This window comes from Globicephala melas, chromosome 13 (assembly GCF_963455315.2).
Source record: "Globicephala melas chromosome 13, mGloMel1.2, whole genome shotgun sequence".
In the NCBI taxonomy this organism is placed as follows: domain Eukaryota; kingdom Metazoa; phylum Chordata; class Mammalia; order Artiodactyla; family Delphinidae; genus Globicephala; species Globicephala melas.
The window spans coordinates 24,828,042-24,844,795 of record NC_083326.1 but is presented as its reverse complement, the minus strand read 5'-3'; positions in this window follow the sequence as shown (position 1 = coordinate 24,844,795).

Sequence of the window (16,754 nt, the reverse complement as noted above, 5' to 3'; positions counted from 1 at the left end):
TTCATCATATATATATATATATATATATATATGGATATATATGGATATATATGGATATATTCTGACTGGTTCACTTATGTCCCTAACAGACAGAATAGTTCACTACTTTGTTGATGGAAGTGCAATGAATTTAAGAAATAACAAATACTCGTAGGAGCTCTAATAACAAGCAGAGTTCCAATACAGACTTCTCACCATGCTGGTTAATTAGGTGTGTCCACTTGGCTAAGTCACGGTACCTAGATATTTGGTCAAATACCACGAGATGTGCCGTGAAGGTATTTTTCAGATGCAATTAACATTTAAATCAGTACACATTGAGTAAAGCATATTATCCTCCATGAGGTAGGTGGGCCTTGTCCAATCAGTTGAAGGTCTTAGGAGATGAAGACAGAGTGATGTCAGCAAGATGCAGAATGGGAAACTCCCGACTTTCCCTCTTCCTACAGGCACACTGAGTACACAGCTACACCCAGATCAATCCCCTCTGGGAGAAATCCAGAAACTAGTTGAGAGACAGCTGCACATCAGGTGACTGAGAAAGTACCACATCTAAATGGGTAGGAAAAGGTGACATACACTCAACTACATAAACCTCACAGCACTTCACAGTTGAGAGGGAACCCCGAAACCCCAGCTTCTCCCTCAGGACCAAAGAGCTTGAAACATACAACTAGCACCCCAACTTCTATCAAATCACCCAGCTCTAAAGCCAATGGGTCTCAGCATTCCCGAGACTCCCAAGACCACAGAAAACAAAGAGGCAGGCATGAGTGCTCCCCGCTGCCATCCCCGTGGGCTCAGCACAGAGGGACCATGAGAAAATGCTGAGGTCCCAGCTTCTCCCTGGAGAGGTTTAAATGCAAGCTTTCGCGGCTGCCACCTGAAGGCTGGGCTAATTCTAATTCGAATTCACCTTCATCTGGAAGCAGATGGGGCATGTAACTAGTAGTCCTCCTGGGGGATGAATGTGTGGGAGCACATTTACCCCACCTCCAGAGGCTGACAAGACTTGTCACACCCTAATCTCCCGGGAGCTGTTTAGAACAAACATGGCCATTTGGATGAGCACCAAGGTTTGAGAGGCACCCAGAATCTCTGGCCAGCCTCATCAGTCTGTTAAGACAAAACTTAGTATTGGTTTTCTGGAAAAACAAAGTCACTTTTCCCCACTCTGACTCAGTCGCAATGCTTTTCCACTCTTAGCCCTTCCCCCTCGTCCTCCCGCCTCCACCCCAGGTTCCATAAAAGTGCAGAGGCTTCTGTTCGAGCTCCCACCACAGTGAGACAACGCCCCCTATGTCTGTACTCATACACCTGGTGCACCATCCCGAGGGGCGAGACGGAGCAGGAGAATCAGTGCTTTCTCAGATTTCTACCTCTTTCTTGTACCGTTGCAGTAAGTGATTCAAGGCTGTACTCTTTCATTTTGGGCTCGTTGCTTTAACGGACTCCTCTGTACTCTGACCTGTAACCACTCAGCTCTCCCTCACCAGCTCATCTGACCTCCTGATACATGTATACCATCTCCATTAATTTTGATACCAGCCTTATAACACTTAAGCTATTTTTGATGGTGAATAAACCGAAGTTCCCAAGGAACATGGACTTTGTCTGGGACCATAATAGTATCCTCACTAGAAACGAGCCCAAGACGGCTTGATGCAGGGGTCACGCACTTGACCCCACACTGTACGGAAAGAACATCCGGTGTGTGAGATTTAGAAATTGTGTGGAGGTCTTGAAGAATATAAATACCAGAAACCAGAAGGAAGAACGACACTTCAGCATTTTTGGTTCCATTGCAGCCAACGCTATATTTGTGTGCGTATGTTTTGCGTGTCTCTGTACATACCTGATTTTTTTTGCCTATATAACCTTGAATTAGAAAGAAAAGTATTAAGAAATGCCCATATATGAGTCTATTTTTTAAAAATGTTACCCAGGTACTTGATGAATCATTTGCATCTCAAGAGTCAAGTCATTTTTCAGAGTATCTACTTCCATTTCCTTGATTTTTGCTCCCATAAAGTCCTAATAGAATTCATATTATATGCAAATTGAGCCTTGAGGGTCTATAATACATGTCTCTTTCATTGTTTCTTTTTATTTTCAATTAGTTCTCAAAAAATTCCTGTGCTGATCTTTATATTATTAATCCAGTTTTCTTTAGAGGCTATTCATTTTTCACTCCCTACTGGATTTTATATTTTGATAATTATGTTTTTCATTTGAAAGCTCCCTTTATGAATATTACATTGTTTCTTTTACATGAATGCATTTTTCCCATGCTTTTTTCCTTCATTTTTTTTTATTTTGGGAAAGTATACAAAAATTTACCATCTTAACCATTTCTAAAAGTACAGTTCAGTGGTATTAAATATATTCAGAATGTTGTGCAAACATCACCACCACCCATCTCCATAAACATTTTCATCTTCCAAAACTGAAACTCTGTTCCCATTAAACAGTAACTCCTCAGCAAGGTCATCCAGTGAAAACTCATATGTTATTATTTCACATATTCACGTATTCATACTGTTATTTTAAAATTATTACAACATGAAAATAATTTATTTCATGTAAATGATATTTAAAGTACCATGTATCCCTTCTGTACCTGTAGAAACAGATTTCCATTATATAATTGCATTTATACACAATGAAACAATTAAAATCCTTTCAAGTTTGTTTACAGAGAAATCTCTGTATCTTTAGAAAAGATATTTCATCTACATTAAATCCCCAAACAAAATGTTTCTGTTACATAAACAGTATTCAATTAAGGAAAATGAAACAATATTTATTATCTAAATATTATATCTCAAAAGTAAAATCACTTGACGAAATTAGAATAACATTTATAATTGGCATTCCTCAAATGTTTATAGATACATCCTTCAAAATACTAATGAAAAATATTAACCTCAATAATAACTAGAGAAATACAGGCTATTCTCTTTTTGTTTTGGTATGTTTATTTTAAAAATCTGTAGCAGTTTCTTAAAGGAAAATAAATGCCTATTGAATGGATTATATCTAAAGCAAAGTGGGTTTAAAGGAAATATTTTATCAGAAGGCAAAGTTTTAAAATTATTCTGTCATAGAAAATCTATTGTGGTCCTCTTTAAAATAACTCTAGAATTAGCACTCTGTCTTGTACATACATATTTGTTGCTTAAACTCTTTGGGTTCTATTGAATTTTATTACTGTATTGGTCATGGTTCAGTTAGGAAAGATTTGATGCAATGAAATGGGTTTAAACAAAAATAATTTTAAAGAGAGATTATTTACAGAGGTGTGGTTTAGGTTGAGAAAACCATCATGGAATAGTGATGTATTAAAAAACTAGCAAAAGTGGGAAGTTACTCCACCCCCCACCCCTCCAGTGGAACTGGGAGCTGGCTCTTTCTGTATAAGAGCTTCAGCCAACATTAGCCAAAGGGCAGAGTATGGACCTCTGAACATCCACTCTTCCATAAAAGCGACCAAACAACTGGCAACTATGGTCAATATCAACAATTTCAGAACCCTGGAAATTAACTAAAGGCTTGCAGCAACCCAGAGAACATTTATTTAAGAAAAATGTCTGAATATCTGTAAGAAGACTGAGATTTGTGGCATTTTAACAAGCCTATGCCCTAACCCCATGCCTCCTTAGGGGGTACCTTGAGAAGTTAACAGCTTTCGTTGGACCACTCTTGTACCAGAGAGGGCAGCATGGAGCAGAGTTCTTTCAAAACTTAATTCCCAAAGAAATGTCATTATTTGATGGATAAATATGTTCCTCCATCAGAGGAGATGCTGTGTGGGATAGGATGCTTATTGATGGCATAGTCTCATATGGAACATTTATGGAGCAGTAAACACAAATTTTGGCTTTTGTTCTAGGGAACTTAGGGGAGAAAACAAAAAGAAAGGGATTTTATAATTTTATTGCAAAATCAAAATTAATAGTTCTACATTTTTATTCATAAACAAGAAAATGAGAAATAGAAACTTAGTATTCTGATAATTTTATGCTGATATTTTTTTAAGTCTTTGTCAAACACTACATTTGTCTTCTTCTGTTTGTCAGTATGTAAATAACTTTTCACAATAGTGACCTCTGATATGATAATTAGTTTTGATTAACAGTGAAACTCACTAATATCGTTCAAGGAGAATAGCGCATTCTTATACATTTATTGTCTCCATCAAAGACAGCTAAAACATAGAGCTTGCAAAGTTGCAATATTGATTCTATTCTGAAACCCCTTGCTTGGGCATTTGTGACCAAGTCTCAATAGGCAACTTAAATCACTGTGGCTAGGTTTGAAGAGGACTTTGAAATATGATTCAGAGATTGGCATAAAGTAAATAAAATCTTAAAATGTAGCAATGATCAAAATCAGTGGAAACTTAGTTTTAGCATTTTAAATATTTTATCATCTTAGTTTAGCTTTATATAGATTCCAGGATTCATTAAAATACTGGTCCAGGGGATTCTTGGAGGATTTTACCTCATAAACCAAAATAGCTCCTTTACTATATGCCTTATGGCAACTGGTTCTTTATCTGGGGGAAATACTGATTTGAGAATAACTCACAAGGAATTGTTAAGTGTGGATTGTTCCATTAACCAGAGGAAAAAAATATTTAAGTTACAAAAAGAAGGGGAACAAAACCATGAGTAGCTCTGCAAAGATTTTTGTAGTATGCTTTATGCTGAGAAAATTGTGTGCCTGTTAATTCATATCTTCATTACGTATGTAAGTAGAGAGATTCTGTGCCCCTCAGGACCCCAAATGAGATGGGAATCATTGATATTGGAAGACATCACTATCAGAACAATTATTTTAAAAAGGAGACTGAATATCTTGCCGCCGAAGGGAATGGTGAGTATGTTGGAAACCCACAGTTTAACTGAGGGTGAGGTTTTGTATTTACTGTACTTCTTAAGATAGGAATGAAGAAAAGTTTAGGGGCGTTTTTCCTTGCTTGTACTTTTAAAATATTGCAAAGAACCTCAGAGGGCTGAAAAAACATTGCACTTAAAGTTGATTATTACTTAATATTGCCTTGAATAGAAAAGAAAAAGAGGATTTTACATAAGACCTTTCTCGACAGCTATCCATCTCACTGAGTTCAAAAGAACTCACTGCTTCACAGTCAGGACCAATTAATTAGGAAGCAGAATCCTCCTCTATCTCAGACCAAAAGTTCCTATAAAAAAGTCACACCCCAAGCAGTTTTCTACAATATAATTTCATTTGTATTGTACAGGCTGGAAACAGCTTAAATTTGTGATATAACAGGATTGTAATTGCAGCGTTACGTATGCGTGGGCTGTAGGTTGGAAGATAAGCATATTTGGAGAAGAAATACTAATAAAATGCTCATTTTAAAGCAAGAAAACATACCTGTGATATATTTTAGGTAAATGCAAGCAAACAGTTTGAGGCCTGGCGATGTTGAATTTGTCTGAAAGTATTTTTCTTTATTTTTCTGTACAAAGACATAAAAGAGGATAGAATACCTCTCTAAAAAGACTTCATCTATATTTTTAGATTACTGTCAACATAATAGTGCTTTCTCCTGGACTTTTATACACTCACTGTAGAATGCTATTTTTCCCGGAGTTTTGCGGCCACAGTTGAAATTGTATCCCCCCCAAGCTTTTATTTAGGTTTGTAGATAGGATGACTTATTCAAACAGACTACATTTCCCAGGATTTACTCATCCCTGACAAATGACTCTAGGAGGTGCTATTATTTATTTTATATATTTTTTTATCATTCAGTCAATTCTATCAGAGTGGTCTAGGTCCTGGACTGAACCATTCACAGGACTGAACCCTGTAAATGGGAAGAGGTCCCATTAAACTCTCTCTCTCTCCTCTCTGTCTCTCTCTCACACACACACACATTACACATTAAACTCAAGGTTACAATGTGCTGAAGTCATATATCTCAAAAACGATGCCCTAAATTAAACAAAAATCTATATGAAAATCAAATACGGCACATTCTGAGATTTAGGGTAAGGGAAGTGTTGTTAGAAATAACCTACGTCATAGTAATCGTTGCTTCTAGGCTCTGTCAGCTGACAAAAAAAAAAACATGTGTACATAGTGAACCGTGTATATATGCATATCTATACCTATATCTATAAGTAAGCATCTGTATCTATTAAGCTAAACGTGAGTCCGTATGGAAGTCTGCAACACTAATGACCACATGGGTCTTTGTAACCTCCTTCCTTGCTTATCTAAAATTCTGCCTCCAGTAGTGAGAAATCTGGCTCCCACCGGAGCTATTCATCTCCTTAATTGCTCAGCCTCAGTCTACGTGTAGAGCTGTCTCGGAATTATGAACCTATATCCCCACAGGAAGCAACCGTATCAACCACAGTGCATTATTTTTGTGTGGTTCCTTTTGTCTTTGATCTCACAGACTCCTATTTCCAGGGTTGCGTCAACTCCTTTGTCCCCACTCTCTTTACACGGTTGTCCTTTTTGGCCAAGACATTTCCCAGGATTCAAATCTCTCTCCTGTTATACAGAAACAGTATAACATCATCACCATCCACATGGTTCTTTCTCCCTTATCTCCTCCTCCCCACCTTTTAGAAATAGAAAATACATATTAAATAATAAGTGACAAATATTCCCCTCTTTGTAAAAAAAGGAAATTCAAATAACTTTTTAGACCTTTGATCTATTTCATTTTCTTAATGTTACCAAAATAAAAATAAAATTTTTCAAATGAAAACAACACTAACTAGAACACCTACTTTCTTCCTAGTATTTTGTTTCTCCCTTGTGTTTCTACCCCACCGCACAAGACATTTTCTCACAGAATAATATACAAAATTATTATCGGCTTAAAAGGATCAATCATGACATAAAACCTCCATGATTCTCTTAGACCCACATACTTTTTCTTGAACTTTATGTTTCAGCTATACCTAAAATGGACAATTATTACTTCCTTCTAGATTTTTTTATATCTCATTCACACCACCTGGAGACCCATGCTTTTGTGAACAGTGGTTGACCATGTGAATATGAAAAAGACAACTGCTGCTTGGAAACCAAGCATGCGGTTCCTCTGTACCCTGCACGAGGATGTGCCCAATCAAAGGCATAGCTGCAGACTGGAACGTTATCTGCCTCCTTATGAAACATGGCTTGTCAACAGCAACACGTGGGGCAGAGTGGAGCTAAGGCAGCCCTCAACTGACCAGATGTTAATTTTTCTCCAAAAACATAATCTGGAAATAAATCTGTTATCCTTTTAATAGAATAAACCCCAGAAATTGTTGGAAATGTACTGTTTCAAAGAGCCAGCCAGGGACACTGAAAAGTAAAATACTCACTTTCTAAGGACAAAGGTGATACATGTTAAAGTAATAAATTGGAAAAATGAAATAGATGTAACTCTTGGTCACTTATTTGGAGAAGCTGGCTATATTAAAATACATTAGTCGAGAAGTTATTTGTATATGTGTGTACTATACATACTAAAGCATTTTGTAACTTATACAGCATCTTTAAAATATTACAGTTAATTTTTATGAGAACACCATTTTAACATATTGCTGTCTGCAAGGGTATATAACAATACAACGTTCAAATGAACTTACCGAACAATTCTAAGATGTGCTTTAAGAAATAGTTGCCTTGTATATATTTCCAATAAAATTTTGCATCCTGGGAAATTAGAAACATATGTTCAATAACCAAAATGTTGAAGTAAAGTGGCTTGAAATAATTATCTCTTCATGTTAACACCCAAATCGACAGTAAACTCCCATCCCTCTTCAATGCAGCATTTCACTTGATAATTAGCAGCTGTATGCTAATTACACTGGGAGCTCTTGATTTCCTGAGTATGCTAATTTAACGTTCTGTTGAGTGGTGACTTTGTTTCATGGAAGCCTGACATATAAGCCATATAGAATACGCTCTACAGCTAATCCTACCCTCAGTTCCTGGGAAGAACCAACTGAGTACCTCTGTTAATGGTACATCATAGTAAAGAGGAAAATTGTCAGGACTCTGATCGCAGGAGGAGAAAGTGACTGGGATTCCTACTATGAACTGAGCAACCTGAATGCCAAGGGAAAGATGAGAGCCACCAGCAGTCAACAACATCAAATTAATACTTGGCTCGGCGCTACTGAAAGTTGAATCTACTAACTGAGCATTTTGAAACTGCATCATTTCACTAATGTAAATATGATGACAGTTAAGTGCCGATCTGACCTCCTAATGGGAAATGAAAAGCACTAGGAACTCTTTCCAAACAAGTGGGAGACGGTCACGGGAGAGCTGATGTCAAGAGTGGCGGTGGAGTTGATTGTGATAATGCTTCTTATGAGGTCTTTATTGTACAACATTACTGATTCAGGTTTCTCTGTACAGCTCTCCACCTGACCTTTCTTCTGTGCAGGTTATATACTCTGCTTAAACAAAAGGGAGGATGTCAGCTTGGAGTAATATCAACTGTCTGCCCCCTCCATTAAAAGTATCAGTCATGAGATGGAACATTGGAACTGAGAGTATGCTTCAGGAAATAACACAGTGGAGCACTGCTGCGTGCATGCTACAGGGAATAGAAAGCTAGTCGAGAAAGTAAAAGAAATATGTATTTTGTTTTTTCTGTGTTCTTCTTCTTGATATACATAGACATTGTATGTTTTCATGATAATAAATAATATTTCTAATATTTATTATGTTCTAATTGGGTGTGATTCTAGTATTTACATTATGTGTATGCATGTAAACACACACATACACTATATGTTTAAGAAAAATACTCTTCTAATTTCCCATTTAGTTAAAGAAAAAACTGAGTCACAGAAAACAATTTAAAGCAAGTTTTATAAAGTCAACCTGCAGGTAAGTGGTATAGCTCAGTTTAGTCCTAAGAACTCTGGCCCAAGGACGTGTAGTGTACTTAGTACTTAGCGGACTTAAATACTCTATTTCTCTTGATTAAACCCCAACATATATGCGCACCACCAAGGTTGATTGACACAACTTCAATGTCATATTTTATGAGACATGGATACTTAAAAAGAAAAAAAAAAAGAAAAGAAAACAGGAGATTGCTGCAGAGGCTGTGTAAGGCTATGCCAATTCCATTATTCCATTATCCTTTACTTCAAGCAGTTCCTTACCTGTGTATATGAGGATTAAAATACAAAGCATAACCTTCAAATAAAGGATTTTTAATGGATTTATAAAGTGTTGCTAAATTAATATCAAAAAGCATCTTTCATTCCTTGGAGATAGTACTGCAGTGAATTTCTACAAGTTTTATTTAAACCAGGTTTAATAGAAACTGCATCTATAGTTCTATGCCTTATCATACAAATTACAAAAGTTAAAGGAATAATTTTATAATATCTTGAGAAGAGAAGCATCAATGTTCTGCTAGATAGCATACAATGTATAAAAAAGTAGAAAACGATGTGTGGGTCTTTATTGTGAAGAGGTACATATTTTTCAAAATTATTTCTATGTGCATAAACAAGACAGTTTAAAGATCTTATGTAATTTGAATAATTAAGGTGTTATCTAACTATCTATGTTTCACTAGGATCATCTATCAGAATTTTTTCCTGCATAATTTAAACTTTAGTCGCTTTAAACTAGGCACCCACCACAGAGCTTTCTTCACCTCTGTGTTTCTCAGTGTCCTTATCTTGCCCTCAGTCTTTAATTATAAGTTGGCTGGATATTGATTTGTAGATTGACAGTTATGTTTCCTCAGCATTTTAAATATGTATTCCATCTTCTTATTCATATGCCATTGCTGATGAAATGACCACCAGGCTAAATATTGTTTCCTTGTAGGTCATTTGTCCTTTCTCTCAGGTACTTTTCAGACATTGTGTTAGTTTTGTATGCTCTGAATTTTTACCAAGATGGCCCTGAGAGTAGTTTTAGTTTTATTCTTCCTACTGTCAATTTGATGGACGTTTTCATTCTATAACCCATGTTTTCTTTAATTCTACTAAATTCTCAGACTTTACTTTTATAAATAATTTCCACTCACAAAAGTCTCTACACATCTCTTCTGGAACTTTTATTATAAAATGATGATACCAGTAGGCTGTAATAAGTTGTGCAAATATAATGTAATACATAGAACAACTGCAAAACAAACTACATAAGGAGATACATTCAAAACCACTATAGAAAAATTAAAATGAAATTTTAAAAATGACTCAAATAACACACATGAAGGCAGGAAAAGGGGAACAGCAAATGAAAAACAGAGAGAACAGAAAAAATAAATGACAGACTTAAGCATTAACATATCAATAATTACATTAAATGTAAATGATCTAAATGTACTGATTGAATGACAGAGATTGGCAGATTAGAATAGTGACAATAACCTAACCATATACTTTATACAAGAAATCCTTTCAATTATAATGATATAGGTAAGGTGAAAGTAAAATGATGGAAAAACATATAAATATTAATCAAAAGAAATAAGAGGCTGTATTAATATTAGGTAAAGTAGACATCAGAGCAAAGAAATAAAACTCATAAGTAATGATAAAAAGGCAATTCATGAAGAAGATATAGTAATTATAATGTGTATGTGCCCCCCCAAAAAGCTGCAAAATATATGATGCAAAGTTGATAGAACTAAAAGGAAAAATTGACAAAACCGTAACTATAGTTAGTTTTGTGAACATCTGCCTCTCAGCAATTGGTGGAATAACTAGGCAAAAATCCAGCAAGTATATAGAAGAATTTAATACTACCATCAACCAGCAGGGTCATAATGAGCATTTGTAGAATACTCTATTAAAAGTCAGCAGTATACACATTCTTTCTAAGTGCCCATGGAACATACACTAAGATAGACTACATCCCAGGATAAAAACAAATCTCAGCAAATTAAAAGAATTTAAATCATACAATGTATTTTCTCTGACCACAGTGGGATTAGTATAGAAATCAATTACAGAAAACAGAAAACTTGATTTCTTGGAAACTAAATAAAGAGCTGCTAATATATCAGGTAAAAGAAAACTCTCAAGGAATATTTTTAAAAAGAACACATTGATGTGAATGATAAAGAAAATACACTGTATAAAAAATTGTAGGGCACAGATAAAGTAATGCTGAGAAGGACATTTATAGCACTAAATGAGTATATTAGGAAAGTACAGTCTCGATTCAATAATCCAAACTTTCACTCAAGAGTCTGCCATAAGAAGAGCAAAAAAAAAAAAAAAAAAAACACACAGAGAAAAGTTAATGGAAGGAAATAATAATGATACAAGTAAAATCAATGAAATTAAAAACAGAATAAAATAGAAATATCCAAAGAAATATAGAGTTGGTTCTTTGAAATGATCAATATGATTGACAAAACTTTAACAACACTGATAAAAGAAATAAATACAATTTTTAATATCAGGAATGAAACAAGGGGTATCACTACAGACCCTGCAGACATCCAAAGGAGAAAAAATAATACTAAGAACACCTCTGCACATAGAAATTTGACAACTCAGATTAAATGGACCAATTCCTTGAAAAACACAAACCTCCACAGCTCACCAATATGAAATAGATGGTCTTAATAGTCCCATTACTGTTAAGAAAATGGAATTAATAATTTTAAAGCTCTCAAAAAAGAAATCTTTAGGCCCAGATAGTTTCACTGGAGAATTCTACCAAAGAATTTAAGGAAGGATTAACATTAATTCTGCACAGTATCTTTCTCCAGAATAGAAGAGAGAACACAACCCAATTTATTTTTCTACCCTGATCAAGAAGGCTTTATTCCAGATTTGAAAAGATTGTTCAATATTTGAAAATCTATTAGTGTAATCCATCCTATTAACAGGACAACAAAGAAAACCTGATCATATTATATGATTAGATCAATTAATGCAGAAAAATCTTTGGCAAAAGTCAACACCCATTTGTGATAAAAATTCTCTGCGTGTATATTTCTAATAAGAATAGAGGGGTACTTCCTCAGCTGGATAAAAAGCATCCACACACACAAAAATATAGTTAACACTGTATTTAATGTTGAAAGACTGAATGTTTTCCCCGAAGACTGAGAAAAATGGCAAGAATATTTGCTTTCACTACTCATTCAAAAGTGTTGGATTTTCTAGCCAATCAAATAAGGTAAGAGAAGAAAATGAAACAAAAAGAAAACTGTTCTTATTTACGGACATCCTGATTGTCTAAATAGAAAATCCCAAGATGCCTACAAAAAAATACCCTTCTAGAACTAATAAATGAGTTCAGCAAGTTTGCATATAAAAGATAAGCAGACAAAATCAACTGTCTTTCTATAAGCTAGTAATGAACACATAAACACTGAAAATAGAACTATAATGCCATTTTCGATCACTCAAAAAATGAAATACTTAGTTGTAAATCTAACAAAACTTACTGAGGACTTACTTGCTACAAACTACACAATGCTGATGAATTAGCCTTGAATGGAGAATGCAACTGTTTAATGTGCTAGAAATATAAAACTGAAGGAGATATTCTTCCTGGAGCTTTCACACTTATGAAATGTGAACCTTGAAAACTTGAAAACAAATTAGTACAATTAAGTGGTAAATATGCTAACATAGCAAAGAGTCAATTCTGTGGCATTGGCAATCATGTGGGATTGAGTCAAAGTCTTCCTGTAAGTGACTTGTGTACTGAGTCTTGAAAGATGAGTAGCTATTTTCCAGATGGACAATACATAAAATGTATTCCTGAAAGAGGAAGAAGAAACTAGTGCACAGAAGTATGAATTAACACAGTAAACTGAGAGGACTCCAAATGCTTTGACTGCATCCAATTTAAAGAACCTGGATTTGATGACATGATAAGAATGGAATGGAAGTAGAAATATTTTTGCTTGTAAATATTCTGGAAAACAATTTACTTTTAATGCTAGAGTGGAGTGATCATATGCTCAATCTTTTAAATAGTTTAAATCATCATATAAATGTGACCACTTTCACCTTTGCAGCAGCATTGGTTGGTTTCCAAGTCCCAAAGAATAATTTTTAGAAAAAAATCCAATTATCCATCTTTTTATTTAATGGTCCTTTGAGTAGTATCAAATCTTGACTTCTTATTAGACTCTGAATTTCTCTAATAGCCTCCTGGCTCAATATAGGCAGAAAATGGGTCTTAGTCATGTTTGTAACCCCAGATATGCCATATGTTCTGGAACTTTGTAGATGCTCAGTAAATTTCTTTGCATACACCAAGGGAGCATAACCATTAAAATAGTTAGAAACTTGGTATATTATAATGATTAAAAGCATGGATATTGAAGTCAAATATATCCCCATTTGCAAGACACGTGTTTTTGGCAAGTTATTTAATTTCAATGAACTTTATTTTTCTTACCTATAAAAGAAAGAAAACATCTACTTGCTTTTCTCTCCATGATACACATTTCTGAAAATACTATGTAATTCAAATTTGTTCAGGTTTGTTGTAAATGAGAAAATTAACAGAGCATGTAAATCTATAAACATGCTACGTATCATACTTTAATGCTGCTTTTTATTTTTTGACATTATCGCTTATAGATGTTTAATTTCACTCCTAAAGAGCAATAGTAAAAAATAATATTGAGGTTGTCTGGCCATATTGTTGCACTTTATTACATACAGTTTCTGTTCCAATATTATCAACTTTTGAGTAGAAATTTTAACATTAGAATTGCAAATAAAGAAAATATTTGGATGACATTTCATATTGATTAAAACAATTTAAATACTAATAGCTACCATAAAAACCAAAACGCTAATAGAAGATTTGTACAAATAAACAGGTGGTCTAAAAATAACTTATGTTTAATATAATTAAAGAAGCCCAATTATATGGCAAAAATATAAACAAATTACAACTTCCAAGGAAGATGTACCAACTTATAAATGAGGATTTATTAAGACTTTAAAATTTGGGGGATGATATTATGATTAAAACAATCTTCTCATACAGATGAGACCATTAATGTCACCCTATTTCAAAATAGCACTATGAATTTCTGCTTCAAGAGAGAATTGAGTACTTTATGCATTCCAATGGTCCCACTGACAAAAGTTTGTAAACTTTGTTGAAACACAAAACTCATTTGCTTGAAGGCATCAGACAGTAGCTAAAATAACAAGAAAAGAGGACCTAACAATCAGAGAAGAGGAAATTTAAGGATTAAGTTGACATTTTGCAATTGACTTGTCCTTGTGTATATCTGACGATTCTGGGCATGAGCAAGTGGCTGCAATTCTATTGTTCCTTTAAGAAGAAAACTCCTGCTGGAGGACAGAGAAATCCACCCAGCACATGCAATATCTGGGTATTTGAATGGCAAAAAAAAAGGGCACCAAAAGCATGATCAGTTTACGTTTCCAGACATTTACTGAATTCTGAAGTCGTTTGGAGTGAGAGCCTAAAGATCTTTGCTGAAAACCCCTGAACTAGAGAGATATATTCATCAGTCTAATTGTGGCTAAAAGAAAAAGATTAATGCTCACAACTCTACAGGGAATGTTATATTGATCACAACTGGCTCTAAGTTGACAACCTTGGTGGGGTACACATTAGCTACAGAGATAATTTCACGTTAAGCTAAAATTGCCTAAACTGTCACTCAGCCTTAGATCAGGTCAATTATGTAATGCAAGTCTACAGGGAAAAAAAAACCCAAAAGCAACCCACTGTAACAAGAGAAAACAATCAACAAAACTAGACCAAATGATGACTCAGGTCTTAGAAATAGAAAGATTTAAAATAACTATGAATACTTTGTTAAATACTGTAGTGGAAAATTGGACAATATGCAGTACCAGATTTCAGCAGAAGAACTGAAATTATAAAAAGAATCAAATGGATAATTTAGAAGTAAAAATAAATGGTAGAAGAAATAAAAAGTTTTCAAAATATTCACTGGACACATTTAATGATAAATCTAACATCACCAGACTAGATACAAAGGAGGTAAGGATGAGTTAATGTGAAGATAAATCTGTAGAAATTACACAAACTAAAGAGAAAACTAGGAAGAGAATAAAAAGGAGTAAAGACAGAGTGTACATGAGCTATGGGGCAATATCAAATTATTTAACATATATGTAAATTGAAATACTGGAAGGAGAAGAGAGAATGGATAAGAAGGAATATTTGAAGAGATAATGGCTGATAATTTTCAAATATAATTAAAAACAGCAAATCACAAGTAAAAGGAATGCAGAGAAACCCAAGTTGGGTTAGTATACATTATATTCAAGATATTGGAAAGCAATGATAAAGAAAAACTCTTAGAGGCAACCAGAGAATAAAGAAAAAATAACTATAGATCTTATGAGAGACCCAACCCAACCTCTGACCAATTACCTTTATATAATTTGCGTGCCCATTTAATGAGTTCATAGCTAGTAGTTCTCGGAGTTGGCTTGAATAGGAGACTTACGGGGCCTATGATGCCATTGTTCCCTATGGAGCACTTCTTTATAGATTCATCAGACTTAAGACCTTCAAAGAACAAAGCAAAACATATGAAACAAGACAATATAGACAGACAAACATGCAGAAAGAACAAAGGGAGCAGCGGAAGGCTCCATAGGATAATGGTTAGAGTATTTACCACATCATGCACTTTCACATCAAAGAGTGTAATTAACAACTTCTCAGATAACAAAATAAATTCAACAACTAGGATTCAATAAAATAAGGCAGAACCCTTACTGTTGTTGAGAGATGTTCCTGACAACAAATTGGCAGCACCTTTGAACTGTGGGAACAAGGGACGTGAAGAATGCACCTGCTGCTGTGTAGGTCCCACCAAATGCTGCCGAATGAAAGTCTGCAAAAAAGTGTCTCAGTGGAAACTCCATTTTTCAAAGAATCCATGACTTAACATCTGAATCAAAAAGCTGAATATATTATTTGCTAAAGCAAGGGAAAGCTGTGCATATATTAAGACACAATACTTGGAAACAAGATGGAAAGTAAGTAAGCATTTAGCTAGGATGTGGAACATTTGGAAGTCCTTGATAGTGATGAAGGGATTGTAAATTGATATAGTCACTTTGGTAAAATAGTTGTCAAAATCTACTGAATTGAACATGTATATACCATAGAAGCCAGAAATTCTACAGCCAAGTGTATGCTTCTCTCCAAGGGCTTATATATGTGCACTAAAAGACATGTACAACTGTCTTCACAGCAGCATTATTCATAATAGCTCCAGACTAGAAACAACTAAATGGTTCATCAATGTTAGAATGAATAAATTATAGTAAGTTCATACAATGGAATATTCTTCAATAAGAAATCATTAACTACTGCTAGCCATAAATATATGATGAATCCCATAAACGTTATGCTCAACAGAATATGTGATGTAATGTATGTTTATAAAAGATGACTCTGCTGATATAATATTCAAGAACAAGTAAAGCTCACCTGTGATGCTGAAAAACAGGATAGCATTTACATATAAAGGCAGGTGTTTAGCAAGTGTGGTCACAAGATATTCTAATGAAAGGTAGTTTATATTCATTTCTTCATGCGGCCGTTGGTTACATGGGTGTATTCATTTTGTCAAAATTCTTTGAGCTGTATATTATGGTCTGTGCTATTGCATGTCATATGTTATAACTTAATGAGAAGTTTTTAAAAACATAAAATTTGCATAAAATATGACTTCAATGTAGTAACTACTTCTAAAGGTTTGAGAGGATTAAGTAAAATAGCATATA